The sequence below is a fragment of the Mus musculus genome, chromosome 7 (assembly GCF_000001635.26).
Source record: "Mus musculus strain C57BL/6J chromosome 7, GRCm38.p6 C57BL/6J".
Classification (NCBI taxonomy): domain Eukaryota; kingdom Metazoa; phylum Chordata; class Mammalia; order Rodentia; family Muridae; genus Mus; species Mus musculus.
In genome coordinates this window covers 37,322,501-37,342,716 of record NC_000073.6, presented here as the reverse complement: position 1 = coordinate 37,342,716, position 20,216 = coordinate 37,322,501, and the positions used below count along the sequence as shown (strand labels likewise).

At 47.4% G+C, this 20,216-nt stretch overlaps 1 protein-coding gene and 2 long non-coding RNA genes across 20 annotated transcripts in view; 1 reads left to right on the top strand and 2 right to left on the bottom strand.

Moving 5' to 3' along the window:
* Window positions 1-20,216, top strand: part of Zfp536 (zinc finger protein 536) — a 456,017-nt gene that overhangs the window by 431,323 nt on the left and 4,478 nt on the right. The gene's annotated exons all lie outside the window — the stretch shown is intronic.
* Gm30483 lies at window positions 12,794-14,738 on the bottom strand. The gene is made up of 2 exons (XR_881989.1): window positions 14,388-14,738; window positions 12,794-13,843 (listed from the first exon to the last, which is right to left on the bottom strand). It is a non-coding gene; the product is annotated as a predicted gene, 30483 (long non-coding RNA).
* Window positions 14,823-20,216, bottom strand: part of Gm30544 — a 6,937-nt gene continuing 1,543 nt past the window's right edge. For 2 of the 6 annotated variants that reach the window (XR_003946748.1, XR_391285.4), the window contains exons 2-5: window positions 19,697-19,822; window positions 19,077-19,221; window positions 16,962-17,161; window positions 14,823-16,864 (exon numbers count right to left, since the gene is read on the bottom strand). This is a non-coding gene — a long non-coding RNA (predicted gene, 30544). Of the gene's footprint in view, window positions 16,865-16,961; window positions 17,162-18,171; window positions 19,222-19,696; window positions 19,823-20,216 lie in introns of all 6 variants that reach the window. The other 4 variants (XR_391286.4, XR_003946749.1, XR_881990.3 and 1 more) reach the window with 4 other exon arrangements.

Sequence of the window (20,216 nt, the reverse complement as noted above, 5' to 3'; positions counted from 1 at the left end):
AGTTTCTCCTTCTGTGTCATTTCCCCCTCTTGGCAAACAAAACCCATCTTGCTGACTTGCAAAACAGGATGTGAAACAAAATTTAATTAAAATTAAATAAATCGCAGATTGCCGAATCGCCACGTCCAGCTTTCAAGGAGACAGTCAAATCTGAACTTTGATGGATTTCAGTCCTGGCTATGCCAGGGGGCTCCCTTCTTCCTGGATGGCATGTGGCTTCAAATCAGCCTCGTGTCCATCACATTAGACATGGGAAGATGTTTGTTCTTTAACTGGGAATTTAGTTTGCACAATTTATTTAAATATGATCTGTTGATAAAGCCTTTGCCACATAAAAGGGAAAATAGTGGCTATATCTGTTTATTAGTTGCTTGCTCTTAGCCACCAGGCTTTGGGGTGATAGATCCCTCATAAATAACCTATTCTTTAGTAGAAATCCAAGGCCATATTCACTTCAACTTATCAGCTCAATTCAAAAGGTCTATTTCTTGTCAATGGGTGCAATGTCTATATCTTGGGAATCAGGAAGGCTTCGCAAACGCCTAAAAGACGCCACAGATCGGAACTCCAGCATGCATTCTGGTGGGGCATTTTGAGGACACATGCTATATAGAATGCATGCAAGTATTCATATCTATTCTTAGTTTTACAGGAGCTGCTTTGTATTTTATTCTGACCTTTGGGTTTTTCTTTTTTTTACTTTTATTCATATATATACATATATATATTTTTTTTCAGACACTGACACTTCTTGTGTTTCCTGGGGACATGCTATTTCATTTAACAGACTTGTAGCAAAAGATTGATTTTATTATGTGTATAGAAAGCTGGTAACATTTTACATGGTATTTTTCTTTTTTTTGAAGAGAGTAACAATACACTTAAGGCTGCCAGGAAGACTGGAAGCAACAGAATAAGAGGACTGACTATAAAACTCATTTGAGGAACAAGGTGCTTGCAGATTGGCCTTCTGCATCAGCGCAGCCCCACCAGCAGCACCCTGTGTTACAGGCTGCACAGTGGGCCCCACAGTGTCTGCAGAATCGGCACCCACAGCGGCTCTGGGGTACCAACCCCAGTGCCCCCTCGTCTCCCGCTCCCCATCCATGCTTAGATTCGGGGGATTTAGACATTTGGCTTTTGTGTGTAGTTTTGACTCCTTGCTCTGAGGAAAGTGTATTCTGGAAGACTCTTTGTTCCGAGTGTCAAGGGACTTTTGAAAATGTCAGCTGATTTTGGGCTGTTCTATCTACCAAAACTCCTTAGGGCTGAAAATGAACACCTCCACCACCACCACCACCACCACCACCAATCTTCTAAAGTAGATTCACTCACTCGGCGACACATGGCCATCATATCCCGAGAGATTTTTTTTTACAGAACATTCTTAATACAGCGTGTAAATGCATATTGACAACTACAGCCACTTTTTATATATCCTACAGTATACACATTTATATGTTATGGATCCATAATACCAAGTGTGTAGTAAAATGCTATATCAAAAGGCAGTTAGGGTCGGTGTATCAAATGTTCTTACTCGGGTGGCTTTAATTCCCTTGCTTAGACTCTCGACTCCCACTTTACACTGATGGATTTCAATATTCACCTGCCTTACATGTGCACCTGAAGAGGATGATGTCATGTCTGAGGCTTAGTGACAGCTTTGCCTTTTTGTTGCTGGGGCCAAGATGAGCTGGGAGGCCGAGCCCCTTCCTCCAGCATCCCACACTGCAGGCTCCCAAACTGGGCAAGTTTCTTCCTATGAGGACTAGAGAGGACTAGAGAGAAGACAACCATAGCCTTTAAGGACAACGGCCTCTCCTGAATACCAGTGGTTGACATTTATAATCCAGGTGGTAGATGAAGCTGCTTCAGATTCTCTGATTATAGTGATGGGCGTTACCCCCAGGGGGCCCGGCCACTCGCTGGGAGAAAGAAAACGCACCAGCCTCTCTGTAGGTGAGGCTTCAGGGGCTGGGAGGAAACCACTGTCCGAAGGCTGTGCAGCTGTGTGCTGGGGTGAGAGATGCCTGTCCCAACACCAAGGTCAGGGTCCTATGGCTTCCACCTGCCTGCTGGGGTTGGCAATCATTCTCAGATTTCATCGAACTGTAAAGTTCCCACAAGATAGGGGCTCATGTCCAAAACTGGATCTTGAAACCTGAAAGCACCCCTCTTTGGGATGGAAGAATGACATAGACCAAGCTGCCCTAACACATGCTTCCTCCTGACACATCTTAACAGAAAGTGCCCCCCCCCCCGAAGAATACTTGGGGAGCCTCTCCTTTCCAAGGATCCCAAGTCCCTTGTGGAGAGGAGGGAGTTAGACAAGCTCACCCGTCTGGGGGAAAGGTCACCGTTGCGACAGTGGAAATGTACCTAGACGTGCTTGTATGTTTTAAATGATCAGCTAGTGACTCAGTGTGGAGGCAGGGGACCTGCCCTATTATCCCAGCACCTGGGAGGCTGAGACAGGAGAATCACTGGAGGGTAGTCCTGGCCACATAGTGAGACCTATGTCAAAAATATATCAAAGAATTAAAATCGAAGCAGCATATGTTTGTGTACACATTTGATCTCCAAGTGCAGGAGGCTGAGGCAGGAGGATTAAGACTTCAAGACTGAGATCTACAGTGAGTTCCAGGCTAGAATACAGACAGACAGTAGAGATGAGAGGCCACCCTCTCTGGCCAGCTGAAGCCCCCTGAAGTTCCTTCTCCATCTCTCTGTGTCACACGTAGGATTTGCTAACTATAAATCTGGATCCATATGTAAATGAGGACAGTGACCGTAGCAGTGGCAGAAAACAAACAAACAAACCCATAGAATGTCCTTGCCTGTGATTTGAGACTAAGAAACACAGGACCGGTTTCTTTGTTGGAACCAGAAAGCAACTGGGATGCTGGGATGGCAGTGTGGCTCGCCATTTGGCATCGCGTATTAAAACAAATAAATATCTGTTTCTTTGAACTCAAGTGACATGCTCCCACCCCGGTGCATTCCAGCCAAACCTTACTTAAAGTTTGTCTCTATTGAGTTCAGATTTAAAGAGTCTACCATGAAAACTAGTGCATTCTCAGAACCTCCAGGACTCCTGATGGGTTATCTACCTGATCACCATCATCTACCAGGCTACCGGCTGCCTGGCTTTGCTGGACAGTCGAGGGTTATACATTCCTATAAGACTGAGCCCCCAAGTAGAGGCAAAAAGTCCCCCTGTCCAGAGAAGACTTGGAATATTGAGTCTCTATACTGAAGTGAGTCTGGGAACGAGGCTTCACGGAGTTAATAGTTCATATTCAGTCATATTCAGGTTCTCTCTCTCTCTCTCTCTCTCTCTCTCTCTCTCTCTCTCTCTCTCTCTCTCTCTCTCTCTCTGTGTGTGTGTGTGTGTGTCTATGTGTTCATGTGTGTATTGATGTGTCTATTTGGAAACTCTGTTAAGACATACAGGTTTCCATCTGCAGTGTCCACCCTTGTCTGGTTGTTCCTAGCAACCACGGGCATTTTTCACTGGATGCCACTAATCCCTCCTGCTGCTTTAGGGTCTTATCTTTAAAACAGGACCTGGGGGTTCATCTGTGGCCCAGGGCCATTGCCTAGTTTCAGGAGTCAGCCGCCACAACTTCCCTGAGACTCACACTGGACTCTCTCAGAACCTCAGTTTCCACTTCCAGGAAGTGGGAGGATTTGCCACGGGGGAGCCACACAAGGGTTGGGCCAGGTTAGGTAAGACAGCTGTTGTGCCCTACAAACAAAAGGCACGGAGTGCCAGTCAACCTGCTAGCCAGCCACAAACAGAAATGCTCCCCTCCTTTAGCAATGCGCGTGCTCTTCCCTGCCTTCCATTTTACTAAATCATTTCATAAGGCATTTTTCTGGAGGAACCACAGACACTAGCTAACCATTATGAGTCTTTGATGGCCCGTGGGCTCCTGAGGCTGTTTCTTAGAGTCAGAACAAGGACGGGTATCAGACAGTTTCTGGAGAGAAGGCTGAAGGTGGGCAAGAGGGCAATTTGAACAGACTAACCGTGTCTCCAACAAAACCTTGACTATTTTTCCTGAGCAGAGCCATCTGACTGGCTCTCTGGGCAGGCAGAGTTGGTTGGGATCTTTCTGTATCAAAAGGGGACCTGATCAGGAGACCTGCTCCCCCCGCCCCCCCCCCCGCCCCCGCCCCAAGCTCACAACCACACGCAGGAGACAGACTGCATCTGGGCCCCTTGTCCCAAGCAGCTGCAGCTGGGGGGAGCCACGCCTGCTGGGGTCCCAGGCCAAATGTAACCGGGAAGATGCAGATAATAAAAATCTACTTGTCACGGAGACATTCCTCAACTGTTAGCAATCAATTTGGGGGGCGAGCACAAGGGGGTGGGAAATACCGAAGGACATCAAAGAGGGTCTCACTCGCAGCTCTGCTCTGTCTCAAGGCTCTGTAATTTGGGAAGGTTCTGTGCTAAGTAATTTGTGAGCCTCCAAACACACAGGTTATTGTTTGTGGACAGATGGCACGTTGCGTTTTATCGCTTTTCCTTCTGTGGGTCCTCATACGCAGGACTAATGTGCATTCGGAAGTCTTTGTCTCCTGGCTAAAAATCTCTAATCTAAAACAGGCAATCAAGTACAGAGGCAGAGGTTTGGAGGCATAATCAGAGTTTTAAAAGCAAAGAAGAGGAGGAGGGGGGGGGGAGGCGGGAACCAAACTGCAGTCAGCACACAGATGTGTGTGTGTAGAAGCCGAGAGATGATCGGTGTGTTAAAAGTGGACAAAATTACCAGGGTTCTGAAACGCAGAAGCTGGGAGAGAGTACCCCGTCTTAGCCTTGGCCGGCACCTGGGCACCGTCTGGCATCACCGGAGTGTGGCCTCGGCTGACTTGCCCTCCAGAATCCGGGGGTCTTTGTTTCTATGTGCAGTGTGGTCATAGCCGTGGTGGGGCCTGGGAGGGCCCCTTTCTAGAAGCTTCAGCCACCCTCCCAGTTAAATCAATGTTGGTACCCAGGAAGGAACTGCGCCAGAGGAAGAAGTGCACTCCTCTTTTCTTCCTATGGAATTTTTCCCCCTTTTTTTATTCTGAAGATAGAATCACTGTTTGTAAGCATCTGAAAGTCATTAGAAGCTCCGCAGTCTGTCAGGTGTCGACGCAAGAAACTGCTGGAATCAAACGGGTGCCTGCACCCAGGGCTGGGGATTTGTCATGTGCTGATGAGGAGTTATAATAATATATGAGCAAATCACAAGCATTCTGCAAATTAATCAAATTCTTTTCCCCCCTTCTCCCTTGTCTCGGGGAGAGTGGCTTTGCAGGCAGACGTAGGTGAAGCAGCTCCCGCTCACAGATGGTCTCTCTGGCATCAGATGGAATTTATGTAACAGTAATTCTGAGTTCCTGCCAAAGTAGCAGTGAGCACACCAGGGAAGATTGTAGAAGGCGAGTCATGTGGCTCTGCTGAGGTTGTTGTGGGAAGTTTAAGGGGGGAAATCTCGAATTTTCTTTTACTGTTTTTGCCTGAAGGGCCAGAAACGGAACGCCATTCTGCCATGGGCGAAATCCGTCACATCTCTCCTTGCCGCCTGCACTGAAACGAGCGCTTCGCAGCTGTTACAACTGCTGGCGGGTGACAGAGCCCCAGACCCGATCCTCGCCCTCCCAGCTCCTTACAAGATTGAAAGGGGAATGGGTTCACAAGGTGGGCGCAGCTACACGCTAAAAGAGGCCGGCCTCTCTCGCCTACGCGCGCGCGCGCCCCTCCCCTTCGGCTTCCCCTGGCATTGAAAAAGACCTACCAGGGCTTTTTCTTTTCAAGTGTTTTATTAAATGAAGAGTCTAACAACCCTCACTTTAATTACACACGGGCTTCGTTTATAATTCCCCTGGATTTATTCAAGTAGTTGAAAACGACGGTGCTGGTGATTAAACCGATCCTGTTAGTTTAGCAGGGTGTTGGTGTGTGATGTGTGTGTCACAGGGTGCTTGTGTGTACCTGCGTGTGGGTGCTTGTTCTGCGGCCTCCCTGTGCTAATGACGCCCTTATCCTGCCTTTACAACTGCCCCTTTGGGAAATGTCATCTTGTATGGGACAAAAGGACATAGGAGCTGACTCTCTGGATCCCCTGCGTTGAGGGACCCTTTCACGCTATAGGGAGATTTTTTTTTTCCTTATGCAGAGGGAAAAATCATAGCAAGATGGCGTGGAGGAGGCTGCATTATGCAATGGAAGTCCTAGTGCTGTGGCTTTGGGTCCCTCCCGTCCCTCCCACCCCCACCCTGCCATCCTAATGTAAAGCCCTGCCCATTTGTTTTGGTTTACGTGACTACAGAGAAATAAGTGGATTAGAGAGAAACTTTTGCATGCTTCATTGCAGCTGGATGCCGACATCTGTCATTCCTCAGCCATCTTCTGGATCATGCCAGCAAGGGAGAGCAAAGTCTGACACCTTTGATTTTTAGAAAGAGCCTTTTATTAGGGGGAAGAAAAGAGAAGAAAGGAATTGTGTTTCTTTTGTGACTCCATGAGAGAGGGGTGGGGTGGGGAGATAGCTACCTTTCTGAGGGCACCATTCATTCATTCATTCATTCATTCATTCATTCATTCATTCATTCATTCACTCACTCACTCACTCATTCATAGGCGTGCCACAGTAGCAGCCAGCAGTCTGAAAGTTTATGTTTCTGTCTTTTTTCTACACCATTTTCCATTGTTCCAGAACTAGTTGCAGGGAAGGGAGCACGCTAGGAAAATGCAGATTTCAAAATATCATGTCCATACATCTCCCGTGGATGAAGGCCCCGGGGGTGAGTAACCAGCAGGCATGGATTCCTTTAAGGAATGGGGTGTCTATAATTCTCTATCACACATTCTCTGACCTCAGGACCTAGAATGGCACTGCAGCTGGCAGAAGGTGACCCCAGTTTTTAGAGAGGTGCCATCTACAGGGTTCCCCCAACACACACCCTACAGAAATCGTGCTAGTTTTGATGAGTGCTGTGTGTAAGTTGTGGATTATCACAGGTAATCTTGGAGAACAACTTCTGGTAGACTGCCTCCTTATTCACTGTATTAGAGCTGTCCCTCCCTCTGACCACTGTGTCTTTTGAATGGGATGCAGTGCACACCCTTGGCACAAGCCTCGTTACCATATTGGTCCCCCCTCCGGCACTTAAACTCTACCGCAAACCAGAAACTAGAAGGAAGAGCTGATGTGTTCATTTTCAGAGACACAATGGAAAACAGGAAGCCAGGGAACAGGCCACGACCACCCACTTGCTTGTTTCCCTGGGTGTGTACAGGAATGAGGTCCATCTGGTGCTGAGAAGGATGTAAAACCCTCACCCCTCCCTCCCACCCACTCACTGCAAGGTAAGGCTGGGCTTGTACACAGGACCTTGTGAAGCTGAGCTAAAACCATGATGCTGGCAGCGCCTGCATGGGCACACATAGTGCATTCCAGGGGTGGCTTGGGGGCGGGGTGGGGGCGCTATCTGCTGCCTCCTGGAAGATCTTGCCAGACCTTCTGACTTCTCTAGGGGAACTGGAAAACCATATTTTAGTATGAAATCTTTTGTTTGTTTGTTTTTTTGGCTGTGTGTGTGTGTGTGTGTGTGTGTGTGGTGTCACCCATTAAGAGAGGCAGCCTTGAAGAAGAGGGGAAGAAGGAAGCTGTCCAGGATCATGGGGAGGAGCAGAGAGGAGAGGAGAGCAAGGAAGAGTTTGTGAGCTCCCTGAGGCCAGAAACTGGGAAGAGAAGGTCCAAGATCTGCCTTGTTAGGGCCTCTTTCTCACTCCCACCAGGATGTTCCCAGCTCCTTAAAGTGAAGAATAAGGATTAGGCAGAGGGGACTGCTCACCCCAGGGAAGCCTCCAGCTTCCTTCTTTATCCAGCCACTTCTATGCTTAGAGCTGCTAAGGTTCCCAAGTTCCTGGGGAAGGGAGGGACCCATAATTTTGGAAGCTTTGCCAGGTAGGACATGCTCCAGTGCCTGTTTCATGCCTTTGACAAGAAAGAGGAGATGGTGGGTTGTAAGGGGGAGATGGTGTGGTGTTGTGACAGCTTCACTGGGGGCTCCGGGCACAAGAGGGGACACCATTCTAAAGTCAATGGCAGCAGTATACATCGCAGGAAGGGATGGTAAGTTAGACAGCCAGGCAAAGGAGACAAGACAAACAAGGACCTATGAATGGCCATGGTGAAGGGGTACACACAAGTGCAGATGGGGCTTCATGCTGGCAGGTGGGTATGGCTGAGAGCTCTCCCCGTTACTCTGAAGGAGCCCTTTGGCTCTGTGGTCTAAGTTGTTCTTTAGCAAGATTTACCCAGCCCAGGGCTGGCAGTTAGTGCCTCAGGAATTCCTTCCATTTGCCCAGGGGCTTAGGTATCAGAGTTGGCTCATCACCCCGAAGGCTGAGAGGCTGGTATGACTAGCAGGTGTTACAGCTGCTGATGTTAGAGTCCCTCTCATGTTTGCCTTCTGAATAGTGCCTTTATTTTGTTTAATATCTTGAAATCAATATATTAAAAAATATAAAAACAACTAAGATAGCTGTGTTTGAGTCATAGCATATATCTCTGAGTCACTTTTTCTTTTATCCTAAGTTTGTGAACCTCAAAATTGCTTAGCACAGTGTCCACACCCCCACATGCTACAGACAGCAAAGTGTCCTGACGAGTGTCCCTCTCCTGGGGTGCACGTCACCCTGAGGCCCACGTCGCCTTCGTGTGGCCTCTCTTAGCAATTCCTTCAATATTAAATGCACTTGCCCAGAGACAAACCCAGAGTCTCATTAGAGTATTATTATATTACACAGCTGAAAATCTTCAAAAAAAAAAAAAAAAAAGAAAGAAAAAAGAAAAAAAAAAAAGAAGGAAGGAAGGAAAGTAAGATCATCGACCCTTTGAAGGTTATTTAATGATAAACGTAAATGTTTTCATAAAATCCGGGGATGATTTAAGATCCCAGATCAATAGTGGCTGTGGAGCTTGTGCCGCCGGCTGGCTGACCACCCAGGCAGGCTGGTGGCTCCACAGACCATGGCTGCCCGAGGCAAACAAATAAATGTGGTGTGACTTGGAACCACAGGGAGTGGTCTGGGCATGGGAGTTGAAGCTGCCTGGGAAGAGAGCAAAGAACGCGCGCGCGCGCGCGCGCGTGTGTGTGTGTGTGTGTGTGTGTGTGTGTGTGTGTGTGTGTGTGTGTGTGTGTGTGTGAAGGACAAGGGAGCATGGCAGGGAGCCCTTGCAGTGTCCAGGGTTGCTTGCAATGAGGGTAGGGTGGTCTGGACTCTTGTAGACTGTGCCTGGCAAAGCCCCCACTAGCCAAAGACCCTTTTCTGCAGCTTCTCCTGTTGGAGTTCTTCCCAGCCTGTGCCCAAAGTTACAGGCCACGGTCAGTTCAGCTCCGACTACACAGCCAAACTTTGGTATCCCTGGCCAAGCATGCATCCTCTCAGAGTCTCAGAGTCCCCCTCCTCCATGGGAACTTCAGAGAGGAAGTGTTTCCATATCCTAACCACACCCAGGAAAATTTTATTTGACTCTTCTTATGAGCCACATGCTAAATATTTTACGGACTTTCTCTCAGTCCACCCAAATCACAAACCGACCCGTGTCTTATCTTTTATCAGTATTATGACACCCATTTTACATCCCTGAGATCCAAGGGATGAAGTCGCTTCCCAAAGGGGCACACAGCCCCAGTCAAGCAAGGTCTGGTTATGACTTGAGAGCCTCTACTTTAACCGCTTTGATTCAGAAATCAAAACTACCAGGGCTCCATGCTGATACCTCCTGTGAACCTTGGTAGCAAGTCTGGGGTAGGGGTGGTATGATGCTTCCTCTTTAAGTCCATCAAGTTTGTCTTATCAGGATAATTTGCAAGCCACCTGCCAGGTTTATTATCTTATATGAGTTTCTATAATTTGTATGTGACTGTGCCCAAGTATATGTATGTGCAGGTGTCTCCGGAAGCCAGAGGGTATCAGATCGGGAGACAACAGATGCACTGGGAACCCAAACTGTATCCCGTGCAAGAGCGGCAAGTGCTCTTCATCACTGAGCCATCTCCACCAGCTCCCACCTGCTAGCGTCTTGCACCAGGGCCATACTTTTAGCTGTGGTTACTTTTAGTCTGAAGTTAGGTGTTGGGATTTTTCTGCTACGGAACATCAGCTCTAGGTTTCACCATCAGCTAATGATAGATGGCACGGAAGAGAACTTTGAAAGTGAGCCTTTTATTTTCGTACCGATTTAGATCAACAAAGCACACTCACAGGTAGTGAGGAGATGCGCGGGTCTCTCGGCCATTTCCTTCTATCCCGAACGTCTTATACATGACTGAACTACATTCATCACAAGTGATGAACCAATATTGATACACTGCTGTTAAGTCGGCTGGCGTTTTACTCAGACTGCCTTGGCTTTTATTCAATGTCCACGCTCTGTTCCGAGCTCTCATTTGGGAGGCCACGTTGCGTGAGGTGTCGTGTATCGTGTATCCTCCACTCTTCCCAGCTGTGAGATCTCAGGGTCTTCTGTCTGTGATCACCTTGGCTGTCCTGAGCACTGTGCCTTGTAAGATGTCCCTCGGCTGTAATTTCTCATGTTTAGACTGGAGCTCGGGGTTTGGGGAAGAAAGATGACAAACCCAGAGTGTCCTTCTTGTACCTAATCAAGGATGCCTGCCACTGTGACCTTGAGCACCTGGCTAAGGTAGTACTCACTTAGAGTTCTGCACAATAACACTGCCCCCCTCTATGTGCCAGACACCCCATGCCTCAGGATGGGACCCTGTCTCTGCCTCCCTCAGTAGTCAAGGTCTACATGAATTATTTGCGATTCGCATTTACAGATCCTTCCCTACATATTTACTGATTCAATCATTTATGTCAGTGTGACTTGTGGATATTTATTTTATACATTAGGCTATGATTTGGGGCGATATTATTTACTTTGTTGTTGAAAATGTTCTGCATTTGAGCCTTCGGGGCTCCTTTCTGGCTCCACGCTGTTTGGAGATGCCCTTGTGCACCTTTTAATGGAGGCTTTAAAAAGCAACAATTTATTTCACAGCACCAAATGTTCTGGGATCATCTTGTATATTCTTCAGTCCTCAACCACTTCTCCAAAGGGCTGGTTACAGTGTGCCTCTGAAATGCTACCCACAGGCCTGCCTTTGATGAACTCATGGTCACAGATGCTGTGATGTGACAAATTGGGGAATCTGCAGGACTGTGACCTGACCGAGAGAGCGAGGTTCCCCCCTCTGCCTCCCTCTCCCTCCTCCCCGAACATTTTGTTGAGAATGGCATTAGAAATCAGTTTCAATCTTTCTAGACCCTCCTAGTTGATAAACACCATAAAAGACCTGTAGGACCATGATAAAAATATATGCAGGGATACTTTATATAACACACCCATAGTCTGTCTGTATATTAATCTAAACATGATTTCTCGGTGATGTTGCCAATGAGTTACCACCTGGAGAAGACTCCACTTTTAAAATGAATATGCTTTTGAGTAGCCTTTTAAATTAAAACCCAAATCACTTGGAATTTAAAACATGAAATTATTTGTACTATTCCAAAGTGTTTTAGCGTCTTTGATTAGATGAAAGAATATTTTTTTTGAAAATGGAAAACATGAATTACATACCTGATTGGAGCATTCTTACCTACTCAGAATTAGGGGGGAAATTTTAGGAAGTGTAATATATGCAACCAAGGAAGCCGCTCTTTTTGGAGGTCCCTGTTTGTATAAGTTAAGCAGTCTCATTGCCCTGCAGGCCCTGAACCTGGACCAAGAATCTTCTAGGCATTCTAGACTAGGACTCCACAACATCAGGGTCAAAACTGTGAGCTTAGAGAGAGCAGAATATGACGACAGGGGACCCAGGAAAACCAAACCATCACCTCAAAGGCCAGACCTGTCCTTGAACCTGCATTTAATGTAGCCCTGCCCCATGGCTTTCCCCCAAGCATAGGCACGTGTGCATTGGGGGGCTGATTGTCTAACCTATCCTAGTTGGCTCTGTAGGTAAAGCCATTTTCCTACTTTATTAGCATGTGTTGTGCGGAATGTTGTTTTGGGAGTCTAGTGGACTTTGGCTAAGATGTCATTGTATTGTCATCAGCCTCCTTTGTGGCTATGGGAGGCAGCTCTTCCCAAGCCTTCCGCCCTGTGTGAGACAGCCATGAAGGCTGCCCCTCCCCACTCCACCCTTGCTCCCTTTAGAAAACAACACCCCGATGGGTTGCAGGATGGAAATGTAGTTACTTGGACGTTCAGATCGGCTAGCCACACATCTGCAGGTAGATTGAACATAAGGCAGAGGGCAGGGATTCTGCAAAGTTTCACAACTCAAGATGTGTTTTTAAGTATATACTGAGCACCATCAAGGATCCAAGTAAATGAAGTGGTATGTGGACATAACCCACAACTCTTCTTGTCTTCTAGTCTCTCTTGAATACCATTGTTTACCTGGCATCTCACTTACTGTTGTGTAGTTGGACCTTTGGTGATCGTGTCTGTACTGAACATGCAACACACAGTGCAGGTCTCTCCCTCCAGCCGTGCTCCAAACAGCAGAGTATAACGGCTGTTCACATACCACTTTCATTATGTCCATCATTTCTTAAAGACTCATCTTATTTTAGTTATGTGTGCATGTGGGTGTGTACATGTGAGTACAGTGCTTGTGGAGGCCAGAAGAGGGGGTCAGAACCTCTGACCTTGGAGTTCTAGGTGGTTGCGGGCCACCCCTTATGGGTGCTGTGAACAGAACTGCAAGAGCGGTAGGGGCTCATAAGGTTTATTAGCATTTTAATAATAATCTAGACATGATTATATTGTATGTGACAAGTTAGGTGTATACATACTTATAATCCTAGCACTTGGGAACATTAGGCCATATGTTGGAGCCCAGAATGGGCTATATGGGGAGAGCCTGTCTTACAACAAAAACAATAACAGCAGCAGCAGCAGCAGCAGACAAAAGAGATGGAGAAAGAAGAAAGGAGGAAAGAGGAAGGATATGAATAGGTTCCACGTTGATGCTGCTGTTTTACAGAGAGGCTGTAGATCCACAGACTTTAGTGTCCACAGTGGGAGGCTGTGTTGGAGCCAACTGTTTGTAGGTGCTCATACTCAGCTGTAGCGGTGACCAAAGTACTTGAGAGATCCTAAAGGGAGAATGCCTTATTTTGGCTCACAGTTTGAATCCATCACACAGGGATGGCATTGTAGAGCCCAGACGTTCACCTCATAGTGGACGGGAAACAGAACAGGGCAGTCACCGAAGGGGCCAGACGAGTCCCCGAGGACACTTCCGCACGATCATTTTCCTCCTAGGAAGCCCTGCTCGCCTCAGCTCCACCACCTATCTAGTCAAATCATGAATCCATCAGTGATTTCAACCACCGATTAAGTCGGACTACTCACTGTCTAATTGGATCTGGAAAGCTCTTCAAAGACATGCCCAGAGGCATGCTTGCTAATCTTCCTGTCTCTCAGTCCATCAGGTTGACACTCAGGACCAACTGTCACATTGAAGAATGAACGTCTCTCTTGAGCCAATATCCCAGTGCTGTCCTATGTGCTCAGTGCAAGGATCTGGTGGTCTTCCGGAGATGTGTCCTGTCCTGTGTCCATGCACATGAGCCCCCCCCCCCACACACACACACTATACACACTTTCATTGTGTCTATGGAACACCTCCTAGAATATATTCGTAGAGAATCCTCTGGCAAAAGGGCTTGGAGGCAGCATCCAGAGAGGTCAGAGAGATGAGTACGTGCTTAGCATCAGCTTGACCAAAAATCTCCTTGGCTCAGTCAGGCTTCTATCTATACCGGTGAAAGAGGAAGAGTGTCATCTTCCTGTGACCCCTGCCCCCTTGCTGTCTTCTGGCGAACCAATCAATGAAGGTGACTGCTTTGAGCATGCTCCGAAGACTATGTTCATTACTGAATGCCAGGGGCTGACCACCCATTCACTCGCCCACCCACCCAACACCCTCCCTCATCCTCTGCCCTATACCCAAGAGAAGCCATCAGTTCAGAAGGTGTGGAAGCACCAAGCCGCAGCTCTCTGAAGCTGCCGCCCGTTGCTGAACTGTAACTAATGGATGGCCCCTCAAGGGCAGGCATTTTCCTCTCCCCCCTTAGGTGTAGGGAAAGAATAGCTATTTCCATCGTAGCAAGTAAGAAAAATATCTCATTCCCCAACTTTCACCATAAACAATGTACTGCTTGCTTTCTCCTCACCCCTCTTGACCCTCCACATTGTATACATATTTATATATTATTCATAGTGGATTAAAAATGAATGTGTTCTTTACCACGGCTCTACGGTGCAGTGACAATACAAATTAACATACGATGTACTTACTTTTCGCGTGGCAGTGATGGGAAATGTTGATGGCCTCAAAGCAAGAGGTCCAGAGAGGAGGGTGGGGGATGATGGGGGCCATCTGGAACCATTCCAGTGTGGGGCTCCGACTCTGACCGACAAGGGCTGTGGTGGCTTGGGTTGCAGCGATGCTGAAGCACTAGGAAAGGCTGATCACCTTTTTTCCCCCATGAGATGATGTCCCAGTGGCCTGTGAGCATCCTACCTCCTCATCTCTCATCTTGAGCTACCTTCTTCTTCTTCTAGAATCCTCCGCTGCCTGCCCCCGTCCCTGTCAGGCATCTCTCTCTTTTCCCAGTGGCCCTGTGCTTCCCCCCTTCCTTCCTTCCCTCCCTCTTTCCTTCCCTCCCTCCCTCCCTCCCTCCCTCCCTCCCTCCCTCCCTCCCTCCCTCCCTCCCTCCCTCCCTCCTTCCCTGTTATGGCTCTTGCATGTTTCACTCATATCTGCTGCTAGAAAAATACTGATGTCTGTGATGAGCTTGAGTCATGTCGTAATAGCTAACAGCAATATCAGAACAAGCCAGCAAGCAAGCAAACAAATGAACCACCCCTCCCTCAACAAAACCCCAGGGCCCCTGTCCTCATGGTGTTACTAGTCTTCTTGGAGAGGATCAGGCATGGCTATTTTACTTGCTCAGCTTTTGACGTTAAGAGTGGGACTGAAGTCACGTCTTTGACAGCCACAATGATGGGTTTAGAACAATCAAGAAGTCATTCCAGAAGCAGAGGTATCCTATGCTGAAGGATAAGGTGAAGGCAGAAATGGAAGAACACACTGGGATGGTGGGGGAGGGCTGTGTAAAGACCCCAAGGGAAGGAGTAGTAGAGAGCAGTTGGAGAGTAGAGAGACATCGTACATGGCCAGGGGGTGGTAATCTCTGAGGTAGGGGAGAGAGGGATAGAAAGAGGGCCTCTTAGGTGACTTACTGGAATCCTTACTGGTTCTTCAACAACCTGCACGGTCTCACAAGGCTGTTTGGACTCAGGCTCTCTCCAGTCCTGCCATCTGCAGGAGCTCCTTCTAGCAGGGGATTCTGTGCTCAGCAAGCCTCAAGCTGCGTTTGCAAAACGTCATTCCAATGAAACGCATCCACTGACATTGGTTCCTCTGAACTTGAAACATCTCACTTTCAAGGCCGTGGGAATGGGGAACTGGGGGAGGGGGATCCAGTTAATGGATCCAGATCAGACAGAGAGGGACAATTCCTTCTACTGTTAAGCAGCAACCAAGTTGGGAAGTGGTAATCTGATTCCAAACTCATTGCCAGACCTAAACCTGACCACTCCTATAGAGAAGGAAGACACCAGAAAACAAGTGAAGGTATCCGACCAAGGGCCCTTCATTTTCGTACCCGACCATAGGCTGTCCCCAATGTGGGGTGCTGCTGCTCACTGCCACCACCTTGATTGGTCTGTCCAGTGGGAACTAATGGGTCAGACCCTTCTTAGGCTTAAAACTGTTGGACCCAACTGTGCTTTAAAGAGATCGGTAGTCATTATCTGCAACTCATGAACACCTGTCACCAGCTCATGTGTGGTCTCCTACAGTATGGTTGGGTACCTTGGCCAATCTTTCATCACACTATGGATAGATGGAAGTTTGTAGGCAACTGAGGGACAGCCCTGTCCCCCTGATGCCTGAACCAGCTTCATCCCCGTCCATAATGTGCCCCATTTGTATGTGAAGTTTTTGCTCTGTCTCTATCTACCTCAGAGACAGGATTAGAAGGCTCCTAAGCGGAGTGGTGCCTCTCAGCCCCTTCTGTTGTCCAAGTGTGAGACCTGGATGTGCAGAGTGATGTATTCTGTGGTGTTCTTTACTGTGGCTTATTTGAAACCCATTGCTGTCATTCTCTCATCAAAAGACAGCGGACATCAACATACACAAGGCAGTTCCATATAAGGGGCCTCAAATAGGCTGATGGGAGACAGAAACTGGGATTTGCCTTGATTCAGAAATTGGTAGGGTGTGTAAAAATGTCTTGAACACCTTTCATTTGAGAATCAAGGATCTCACCACCGTGTGCTAAAATTTACACTTAACCTTGATTCTTGTTTTGGTATTGCATGGCTTTTTTGGATTCCTGCTGTTTTCCTTCCCCTTTGGCTGGCTCAGCTAGCTTCCTTATGTAGTGTAGCTCAGACCTAACTACTTGCCTAGGTAATGGCACCACCCTCAGCAGGGCGTGACCTGCTACATCCAAGGCAGTCCGATGAAGGCAATGTCTCACTTGTGATGGCTTCTTCCTGAGTGACTCTAGTTTGCATGAAGTCAACAGCTGAAACTAACTAGGGAAGTCCCTGTGCACATTTGGGGAATTAAAGATTCAGAGTACACTGTGTGCATTGGAAGCTTGGTCTGAATGCAGATCTTTCAGATTGGCTGGGTCTTAACTTCCCCATGTGTACAGTGGAGGCGATATGACTTCTTGACAAAACTTCCATGGAGTTCAACTCTGAGGATAAATGTATAGAAACAATTATAAAGAACCATGGAATGAGGCCGTTGGGGTCTTAAGCTACTATCATTATCATCTATAAATGTTCACTTACAAGGCTGTAGAACGACCCAGACTTCTTGAAATTCTAGTACTACTCAGATTACCCCCTCCAGTGAATGCATCCAGAGCTCCTGATGCATTCGCACACAGATTCCATTTCACCGACGACGTTCAAAAAGCAAACCAATCCAATAATGATTCGACCACGGAAGTATCCGAATCTGCCAGAATAATCGTCCATCATCTTTGTCTCTACCAAGAAATCAAGATTCAGAATGTAACCATAGGATCAAATCTTGATGAATATTTAAAAAATTGATTAGTGGGGAAAGTGAACTAAGTGCTTTTGTGTCAAGTTGGCCAATTCGAAAAGCCACTCCCTGCCAACTGAGGTGATGCTCAAGGTTCTGTGTATTGTACCTTAGCTCAAGGGGTGAGGCATGGACCCTGAGGGGACAGGGTTTGCAGGAAGGGAGCATCCAAAGGTTGGAGACTGGGATCCTCAAGGGAGTGATTTCAGCAATACCGACAGGTGAATGCAATGAAAGGCATTGGCCATTCAACAAAATACTCAACGTGTATGTGGAGGGCTCTGTAAAGTCTTGGTGACCGAGGCTGACTCATAAACAATCGGTGTTTGGTCAGTTGTGTCTGTGGGTCTGCTGGCCTCTGGGTTACCACACGTTGCCTCTTAACATTATGATTGGCGTATTATCTGAATTTCTTTTATCTCCAAACTTTTCATGCTATGGTAATAAACATTAATTATAATAATTATATCAGTGACTTGATTCCAGATCTATATGAGTCACCTGGAGTCTGAGAAGCTTTGGGTAGTACTTGAAAGTGTTTCTGAAGTTCCCCGTTGTCTCCTTTCCCCATGATTTCTGCTTTTATTTTGTAATTATAAAATTATTTTCAATTATACGTGTGCGGGTTTAGGCATGTGAGTGCAGTATCCCTGAAGGCCAGAAGAGGGAGTAAGAGCCCCTGGAGCTAGAATTACAGGCGATTGTGAGTTGCTGGACATGGGGACTGGGAATTGAACACGCGTCCTCTGCAGATGCAGTGCTCACTCTTAACTGCTCCGCCACCCCCCAACCCAGTCCCAGTCCCTGAACCCTCTGGGAGGACCTGCAACTGTTCCTGTATTGACAGGCACTAATGCTAAGCTGATTTTTCTCCTGCTCTATAGCTTTCCATTTATAAATGGGTCTTTTTTTTTTTTTTTTTTTTTTTTTTTTGGTGAGAGCTGGACATACCTTTAGTGTATGCAGGGATGGTGGCTTCGTGAATTAGGTCATTGAGTTTTAGGCACTCAGTGTTATTCTGATCACTTGTCCAAAATCTGTTGATCCTTACGTAGGCCCTATTTAGAGTCCCAACAAGGGAGGAGAAGTGGACACACCGTGGCTTCTCCATTTGTTTCCTCTAGGACTGATGTCTATCTTAGTGTGCTTTCCTTTGCTTAAACAAACTTCCCAAGGTTGAGTACTATATAAAGAAGAGAGGTCTCTGTACCTAACTGTTCTGGAGATCTAAGAGAACAGAGCTGCCTTCTGTTTGGCTCTTGTAAAGGCTACTAGCTGTATCACAACATGGCAGACAGCATTTGGCAGGAAAGTATCCATGAAGGAGTGACCTCATGGCTGATGAGAAGAACTCAGACTCAGGGGTTATAACTCACTCACACAGAAGCTGACTGGGATCCCATAAGCCCTTCCAAGGAGAGCATCCCCAACAACCAGACCAAATTCCATATGACTTTGCCTCATAAAGATTCCATCACCTCTCAGCTTTGCCACACCAGGTACTGGGCTCACAATGTATGAGCCACTGGGGGACACACTCAGATAAAATCCAAACTACAGTGACATCATGATTTAGCCCTCAGTCTAGACCCCCGCATCCTGCATGAAGAAGAACAAAGGCACCCCACGTACAAATGATAGTCTCCAGTAGTATCTATCTCTCATGAACACAGAAGGGGTGTATTTGAGGACGGGAAGGGAACCAGTGGCCAGCAGGACGTGTTGGGAACACGAGAGGTTAATAGTCAGAGGATATGATCAAAGTATAGGATGCAAAACTATGAAAATCTCATCGTGAAATCAATTAGCTTATGCAATTAATATATGCTAATAATAAGAAGCAATGCTAGTCTCACATCTCCCACTCAGGGCCTTCTCTGTTTTTATGGGAAGGTGGCCAAGCCCCGAGGGTAGAACTAGGTGGCAGAAACACAGGCGGCAATCATCACGCTGGTGGGCCAGTCCTGCTGCTGGTTCTCTGCGTTCTTGCTCAGCAGCACACTGGGAAGGACAGAAGGCAAATGCATTTTTTTCCCCTGTGTTTCCTCCCAACATTTAAGAATTTGCAGAATGGCTTTTGCAGGTGAAAGTTGGCCACCTGAAGCCTTGTGTTGCTATATCCTTAGGGGGAAAAAAAGCATCAAAAACTCTATCCAGGGTTTATAGCCATTCCCTCAAACCCAGGCCAGATCAAACAGGAAGATATGAGGACTTTAGGGGCACTGGAGATGTTGAGAGTCTATGGCTCTAGCCTGGGAACCTGAGACCTTTTCCTAGGGGATCAGAGTGACATGGATCTTGTCCTTGAATGAGAGGTGGGTTCAGATAGGGTGCAGACACTGGAAATTTGAGCTGTCTGGTGTAACCCAAAGGGGATGTTCCGAAGGGGCCTAGAAAGCCCCTCAGGCAGGACCATCAGGGTGCTGACCAGGCCTTTGAGATTGGTAGCCAGCAAGGATCTGGGACAAAGAAATACCAGATTGATCTTCTCCACATGGTGTGCATTCTGGGTGGCACAGGCTGGAAGGTGGCAGTGTATGGATACTTCAGAGGCTCCCAGGCTCACAGGACAGACAAGATCTGTTGCATACCACAACTGTTTCTGCATGATAAAGTAAAAAAAAAACCCTCAGGCGGGAGGAGTTAGCCATGGAGACCCCTGGCCTTGAGAGAAGGCGGGGGAGGGAAACACACTACCAAAACCCACTGAGGAGGAAACAGAAAAGCCAGACAAGGTGACACAGGTCTCTGACAGGAGGATAGAGCACTCAGGAGACAGAGGCAGGGGCATAGAAAGTTCAATGTTAGCCTGAGCTATATAGGGAAAGCTGGATTCAAAATGCATCCGAACAGGCAAGAGACTCAGGATTGTATCATTAGGCAGATGTGCTAGTGTGGGCCCAGCACTGGGAGCTTGGAGCAGGAGAATAGGGAGTTCAAGGCCAGCCCATATTACAGTCTAAAAAAGAGAGGGAAAGAAAGGAGGGAGAGGGAGG